The sequence below is a fragment of the Passer domesticus genome, chromosome 4 (genome assembly GCF_036417665.1).
Source record: "Passer domesticus isolate bPasDom1 chromosome 4, bPasDom1.hap1, whole genome shotgun sequence".
Lineage (NCBI taxonomy): Eukaryota > Metazoa > Chordata > Aves > Passeriformes > Passeridae > Passer > Passer domesticus.
The window spans coordinates 28,767,181-28,775,658 of record NC_087477.1 but is presented as its reverse complement, the minus strand read 5'-3'; positions in this window follow the sequence as shown (position 1 = coordinate 28,775,658).

The following is an 8,478-nucleotide window of genomic DNA, read 5'->3' as shown; positions in this document are numbered from 1 at the left end:
AACATTTCTTATTTCTTTGTGGTGCGCTTTCTTCTGGTGGTGCAGAGACAAAAACTCTGCCTCTTACAGACCTGTGTCAACCAATTTATTCAAGAGAGTCTATAGATGTCTGACATACCTGTCCTGTCCTTACCATCCAGCTATTTCCCTGCTCTCCCGTTTGGAAAAATCTTCATGGCATGACCATGAAAAGAACAGTCAGATGAATGCAAAAGTGTGCAAGAGCCTATCTACAGCTGTCATCTCTGAAAGAACAAGTAGGAACCTTTACATCCACGTGGGTATTTTGTGTTTGAGTTGCATTTTGTCAGCCTTCCCAGACAGATGTTCTTGACAGAGAAACTGGTACTTGATCTAGCACTAAAACAGGCGAATAGGCCATTAGGCAAAACATAATTTGTTTTCCAAGACTTCTGCTACTCAAGGGAATATTCCCTGGCATTCTGGGGAACTTTCCTTATACGTAAGTAAGAAAAAAAGAAAAAATAAAAACACATTGAAAACAAAAACACTGCAGTTAATAAAAAAGTCAACATCCCAGATAAGAGGAAAATAAAAAGATGCTTTAGTCTTAAGCTAAAATTATCTTATAAAGCTATAGTAAAAATATAATAGATATATCAAACTCTTTTTCTTATAACTCATAAAATGCATTAGAGCAATGTAACAGTCTAACTACAGCTATAAGTAAAAGCACTAGTGCTGAAACAAACAGATGTTAAAGTAATTATGATCTAAAAAGGAGCTTAAACAAAAAAAGAGAAATAAAAAACCTTGCCCCAAAAATAAAAAAAGAAAATCTCTGTTTCTCAGAGACAGATGAAAAGAACTATTATGCTAGAACAGCTCATCCTTGAAATAGTACCCCATAAGTTTACATAACCTATAAAAACAACGCATAAAAACCCTATAAAGCTTAAAAAACTTTCACACTGCAAACATATTTTCCTTTTCCAAGCAGCTAATTTGCTATGACATTAAAACCACAAGAAATCTATTTCTTCTAGAAAAGTCTCCATAGCATATCAAGAGACACCCCTCTCCCTAAAAAGCTAAAAAAAAACTATTCTAAAAATAATAAACTAACTAAAAGTCCCAAATTTTGTCTCTTTACCTTATCAATTAAAAAAAGTATAGGAGAAAAAAAATGTTCTAAAAGTTTTATTCTAATTCTTATTATTCATTCTTTTAATTCTATTAATAAAGTTTTCTTTATACCCTTTAATGTTTTTAGCCTGCTTTGCTCTCCTCCTAATTCTTATCTCACAGCAAAAAAATAAATAAATCTAATAAGTGCACTGACATTTAGCCAGCATTAAACCCACTGTGTTAATTAGTATGTTAGCCAAAAATCTCAAATTAGCGAACCAAAACCACTACACTTACACTTATTACATGTGTGTAGCATACTCCTTTGTGGACTTCCTGCAGTATTTTTGCTGGACAAGAAGAATAATCCTTTTGTAGTGCACCAGTGTCTGATTTTTCTCTCAGCTCGTCTGTCTAATCTTGGTAGCAGATTTTTCCTGCTTGAAGGGAAGGCATGTGCTAAGCTGACGCTTCAAGAACTGATAAAGTTCAGTGAGGGTTTGGTACCAGCAAGGGCATCATTTGGTACCCACTGACACTTCATCACCATTACACTGTGCTGCATAAAGCTCTTGTGGAATAGGATTTTTTCTTTCTCCTTCATTAGAAAGTTTTAGCTACAGTGTGACCCAAAAGGAGATCTCACTGTAAGCCAGGTAAATGCAGTGCCCTCCTTTCATGGAGATTACTTTTCAGAAGTAAGAAAACTTTTCAGATTACTTTTCAAAAGAAAAATGCAGACGATAGTGTGAATAAAGCAGCTGTTTTTTATCAGCTATTTATGTAGCCAAAGAAGTCTGGGTGCCAGTGATTCTGTGGGGCCAAATTATCTGTTTTATTGTAGTGCTTTTCTCCTCTGTCTTGTGAAGTCCAGAGGCTGGAAGGGGAAATGGTTCTTAGGTGGATTTCCAGCTGTAGGGGAAAGCAGCATCTGGAGCCAGTGTATTCCAGGAAACAATAAGCCAAGCAAAATATCTGTTTTGCAAAAGCAAAAAAGGATCTTCTGAAGGCCCCCAAGCCTGGCCTAGTGGTCAAAAGATTAGATAACTTTCCTGGCACTAACAAGTCCTTATTGTCTGACAACTCACTAGCATTTACCTATGGAATGCCTCCTTGCTTTTTAAATGATTTTTTCTTGGGAGAAAGATATATGTAGGAAATCAGAAATAATTAGGGCTGGGAGAAAATTATTTCAGAAGGAGTTAGACTTTGCCTTGTCCCTTCTCTCCTCCAAACGATTCAGAGGAGTTGAATTCTGCTTTTCCTTTGAAAAAGTTAGAAGAGGATCTATGGAGTAATAGAAAAGAGAATCTGGTAAGAAATTAATTGGCACCCTTTCCTAAGGCATATCACATAATTGTAGCCAGCAGTATTGGATAGAAGGAAGCGCAAGCAGTAAAAGTTTAAGTTACAGTAGTTTGTTTGACTTGCATATGTTGGATTTCAGGTTTGCTGCCTAAGAAGCTCCACTCAGAGATCCCACAGTGATTCTCTTGTAAAGGGAGTCAGAGGTGTGCTGTATCTGCTACCAGGCTTTAGAGAAGATAGCCTCCAATGGCAATAAGAGTAACCTAGAAGGATGACAGCAATTTGCAAAAAATATCAAGCAATTAGTAAGAAAAGTTTAGAAAAATAGTATGTGAAACCTGAGGTAAAACAAGTATTGTCTACATACATGTTTCTCCCTACTGCTGTTGCTAAGGTAACAATCTATTCTGATGCTAACAATGAAGAACATTACTATTTCTCCTTAATTTCTGTTTGAGCAAATATACACCTCTTTTGGTACTTCCTTCTGTTTGGCAGTTAAGGATCAGGCCTAGAGGAAGCAGCAGGTGATGCTCCTTGATCCCTGTGTGACTCAATTTGATAGCCAGCAGAATTAGCATTCAGAGGCTGCTTGCCCCCCATAAAGAAGTGCTTACAGCATTACACACTTTCAAGCAACCTCACAGAGAACGGGTCTCATGTAATTTGGAAGGTTGAGCATTAAGGAGATCTGATCTGTGAATTTCTGTTTCAACATGTTTAGTGAGATCTTAAAATTGCAATACATGTTGAGCTGTTTTTCACAAAAGATTAATGAAAATATATTCTGGAGCAATATTCACAGAGTATGTCATTAGTAGATTAAGTTTGAAGAAGGTAAGTGTATGAGAGCAGTGCATCACAGTGTTACCTTTTTAACAGATAGAGTTTTCCTTTCCTCATACAAAATCCAATTCAGATTTATCCCAGAAGGTTGCTTTCAGGACACAGTACAAGTATTTTTGATGTGCTATCTGTTGCTCGTTATACTTAAGAAACAGTCATTCACCACCTTTAGAAGTGAACTGGGAATTTATTTTAGTCCGTATATTTGTCTATACAAATTTCATTTCATGTAATAGTGGCATACTTGATTGGATTATTTAAATGCTGCTTTTCTTCTCAAGGAAGAAAACTCCTTCCTTTTTATTAGCTGCCATGGGAAGTCATAGCTACTCAATGTCTTGTGAAGAATGCCAGTTGGTATGTCAGTAGTTAGCTGGTTTTCAATAAAAAGAAGTGAAGAAGGCACTGCAGTTATCCAGTATGTCTGAGAGAGGCTTTTCAGTTAAGTGTTACATGGTTGTCCTGTTTAAATCCCTTATCCGTAGCCTGCTACTTTTGAATTGAGTTTTAAAAATCGCAGAGGTCCTGTTCGGAGTGGGAGGAGAGGAGGATGGATGTTTGTCCCTCCCACACAAGGAGAGGACACTGACATTGCAGGTGCAGCCGGCTGGGCTGGTCCCTGTGGCTGTTCCTCCAGTGCCCCTCTCCTGTGAGCCCTCTCAGGCCATGAACTTTCCTGCTTTCAGCTAATGCCTTTCAAGACGTGGAGGGGAAACTTTAGTCTGATGCAGAGTGCCCTCTTGTGATACAAATGAAACAAATCCAGAGAGCTGGATGGGATGGGATGAGGAAAATGAATGAAAGTTCCCAAGAAGAAATGTGCTACAGTTGTGACCATACCCAGAAGCCAGCAACTGCTTTATCTCCACAGTCTTCAACTTCTGCCAACATGTGGTGTGAAGCCAATGAGAATTAAACATCATAATTAATTTTACTGGGGCATATTTCCTGCCCAACTTCACTTCTCTCAGCTTTTTCCCTGGAATAGCTACCTTGTAATTGAAATAAAGCTAAAAGCAAGCAGTGATTCAGGTAGGGCACTGCATCCTGTTTTGAACCACCTGGAAAGCTGATTTCTTTGGAATAAAGGAAATGAGATTCAGCACAGATGTTATCTTGCTTAATGCCCAACTGAAAAATGTTCAGGTATTTTGAGACTGAGATGAAGTAAAATGCAGAATGAAAAAAAAAGAGCATTGAGAGCATGATCAGAGTCATCTCCTTGTAATTTTATGTCCTACTGAGTCAAGATTGCACTCATTGAATGTTTCTCTTGGGATTGGCCGTGTATGGTATATGATTCAACAGAAATGTTCTCTTGCAATTCCTTTTTTTCCTCTTAACTGCAGATGGGGACATGCAAACCCCAAAAAGAACTCTAAGGTTTTTGTAAAGAAAAAAGCAACAAGCCTGCCATCACGCACGCATTTAATTTTTGAAAACACATACTCAAGTACTTGGGGAATGAACCCAATGAGCATATTACAATGATTATGAATAAATTTATTCTCCCTCTCTCCCCTTTCTCCCAGGCTTGTCATTGGTCAAATGCAAAAACATTGGTTCTAAGTGCTGTCTCTTACATGTTGATTTCAATCACTTTCTTGCTGCTTTTCTCAGTCCATTCATTTATCAGTTTGATACCACATTGCTTCCGCAACCTCCTGTAAGCAGACGAGTCATCGAGTTTACAATTTGGAATTTACTTGGTTATAGGAAAAAATCATATAATGTAGGTAAGCTCATGGTAACAGGCTCGCTCCTGCTTTTCCAGCAGCAAACATTTGAAAGAAAAATAGCCTTAAAACAGTTGTCTGAAGTTGAGGAAATTGCTTGTCTTGGAACCACATTAGGTTTTGAAGAAGCACTGAACAGAGATAGAGACAGACCAGAGCCAGAGGTGGGGAGTATCTGCTCATTCTTGAGACCAGTCTTTGTGTCAAGTTAAATTTGCCTTGGTCTCTTTGGGCAAAAGAGCTTTGTATACTGAGAGATTCACCTGATGTCGCAATCCAGGGTGTTGCACATGTAGATTAAGACACTGGAAAGAACCAAACACCTCCAGCACTTCATCTCTTCTCAGGTGAAGTGATGTCACTCTTTGCTGTGCTTCCTGGAAAAGGTAAAATGAGGGTTGATCCCACCTTTAGCAAATGGAATATGTAGTAGTTCTTGACCTTGCATATTTTTTTCAACTTATAGAATAAATATATGTGTCCTAGTGCACAGTATCTCAGTGGGGGAGCTTGAATACCTTTCCAGATGTGTAATAAACTGAAGGATCTGTGTCCTAAGTAAGCAGTTCTTCAGCATGTACTAAAACAAAGTGAAATGTAGCTCCTTTCTCTTCTTGCACTACAGAGCCAAGCCATACACAAAATGTATCCCAGAAAAAGAGGGGCTGGAGACTGCAGGCAGATGGAGGTGGTCTGGAAAGGACCACACACATTGTCTGGAAATATTCCTGCTTCCAACTGCTCCTGGCTGTCTCAGGGAGGAGTGGGGTGCAGTTATCTGTAGCTGGCAGAACAGACTGAAGCTATTCTTTGCACTGTGGAGCATCTGTGTAGCAGATTCTGCCTGAGGAGGTGTCACTTGCTCTGCTGGAAGAGCCTCCTCTCCTGCTCTGAGCACACTTGCATTGCAGAAGTGACTTGCAATCTGTTGGGCAAAGTCTGCCCCTTCTTCTAAACACCCAGGGCCAGCAGGACCCTGAGGCTTGATGAGGGGAGAAAATGAGTAACAAGGTAAAAGGGAAACAAAACTGAAAATAAATCCTTGCTGCGTAAGCAGAATTTGTTTTTCCTATCACTGTGCCAAAGTGTAAGAAAAAAAGACCCTGCAGCCCTCGCCATCACCAGCTCAACCACCAGATGTCTGCACCGAACAGAAAACCAAAATGTAGCACTGAGATGAGCAGCTGGGAAAAGAAATGAAAAGGGGAAAAAGTGACAGGGAGGAAAAGTGCGAAGGGAGCTGTAAGGGTTTCTTTCCAGGCCTCGACACCCTTGAGGCAGGGATGACCCTCAGGCCCTCCTGAGCAGCCTTCTTTCCACAGTGCAGGACTATATTTCCACCACCAGTGATGTTGAAGTGAGATAGATCTCTTTGGAGAGTGCCCAGGAAAATGGAGTGCTCGGAAGCAGTGCTGTGGCTGTTTAACCTGCCTGCTCAAACTTATGACTTGATGGGCAGTCCCACAGGAGAACTTTTTCAATGTAAGGATGAGACCTGGGTCAACACCAGAAAAGGTTTGCAAGCAAAAAGTAACCACAATAGCAAGATGCTTTGAAATGTGATATGTGATAGTTGAACTATAAAAAATATGAGTGTCTTTTCAAAGTGTACTAAGTCACAACTGAATCCTAATACCATCTATTCTTCCATCTAAAGACTGATTTCTGTTTGGGAATTAAGAAGCAATGCCGCTTCCTCATAGAGTTCCTCTTTTGTATGCCATAATCTTTGTTATCATATCTGCATAAAGAGGCTGCTCAAGCAATCCCAGCAACATTCAACCTGTCAATCAATTGTAAAGAGAGGCAGTGAAATTTGGTGAACATTGCCCAGTGATCCCAGGATGAGAAGCTATTTTTCCCACAAGGCTGAGGAGAAAGATTTTTTTTTTTTTTTTGGCAAATGGGGACAGAAAGAAAAGCAGGATTTCTCTTGTTATCTGCTGCCTCCTGATCAAACACTGTTGTGATCCCAGCCTCAAGCCAGGACTCCAGCACCATCTCTTGCCGAGGGTGTTGTCCCAAAAATGCTTCTCTCACCCAATGTGCAAGAGGCCAATTCACAGACTTGAGACATTTATTTACAGTTCTGTGCAGACAGGGGTGCTGAGTGGCAAACTCACAAAGCCAGCATGACAGCCACCAAAACCTTTCTCTATTTATTATTTTGGCAAACAAAACATGCTTGCTTCTTTTTTTTTTTTTCTTGACAGCAGTGGAGCTTAGATTATTGATGTGCTTTATATTTCAAACAATGTTTTTCTGTTTGTTTGATTTTTAATTATGTTACTAGATGAGCCAAAACCACAAGAACAACCCCACACGAATAAAAGCTTTTATTTGAGGTGGAAGGGAAGAAGGGATCAACCCCAAACAGAACATTCTTTCTGGAAGTAGGGTGTGGGCAAGTGAGACTGTGTTGTGTTTCAGGTCCCTCTTCTAGATTACCAATTCAACAGGCTAGTCACAAAATTAAGAGCAAAATTCTTTAAATAAAGAAATATTTCCCAAGGCATGAAAGAAGCAGAAGCACTGTTATTTTCTAATCCCTATTTGATTTCTACCTTAAAAAAAAAAACAAATAAACACCAACAAAGCAACATTTAACACCATCAATTTTATTCTGCTACAAAACATGAAAACAGCAGAAGGGTACAGTCTAAATCCCCATGTTTTCAAGATCCCGCTCCTCGATACTTCATGGCAATAAATGTCTCGTCTATTTCTCTCAAAGACAGCAGTACAAATGGAAAGGATTAAGAACAGGCCACCCCTGTGGTGCTTCACAGGTTTACTGCTGCCCCTGCAGTTTGCAGATAGGACAGTGGTTATTGTGGGATATAGGCCTTGTGTGATATGATTGCACAGCTTTTTCTTTCACAATAACACCAAAATAAGTTGCAGGCTTTCCAAATTTTCAAGCTAACTTCTGTCAAATGAAGGTCTAATTTATCTTGACCAAAGCACCCCTAATTTTTCCCAAACATACTGCTACCCTGAAACAAGTTCTGATAAAAAGGCTCTGTAAGATATCTAAGGAATTTTTAGAAGAGGCGTGACAGCTGGACCTGCCCACACAGGTATGAGGCCAGACAGTGCCCTGCAGCTGACCTCAGTCCTTTCAGGCTGGAATGCTGACCTCCAAAAGGTTCTGGGAGGTGAACTCGCAGGTGTTCCCGTTACCTTTTTCACCTTACCAGCAAAGAGCAAGACCTCACAGAGTCCTGGTGTACCACAAACAGGGAGCAGGCTCTGGATTCCTGGCTGCATTTCTTACCAACTTTGCTACAGAAAGAAACTGCCTCAGGGAATTGGAGTCAGTGGATGCATCCCAGAGCAGCTCACCTGCAGAGTGTAAGGGGTTGCTGGGACAAGTTTTCTCATCACATGCTTCACTGAGCACTATAACATTTCTGGTTTGAGACTGAATACTGAAATGTATGTGACCAGCATTTTTTTATCATTTTTTTTCTTTTGAGGCCAGTCCTGTTAGAATTTA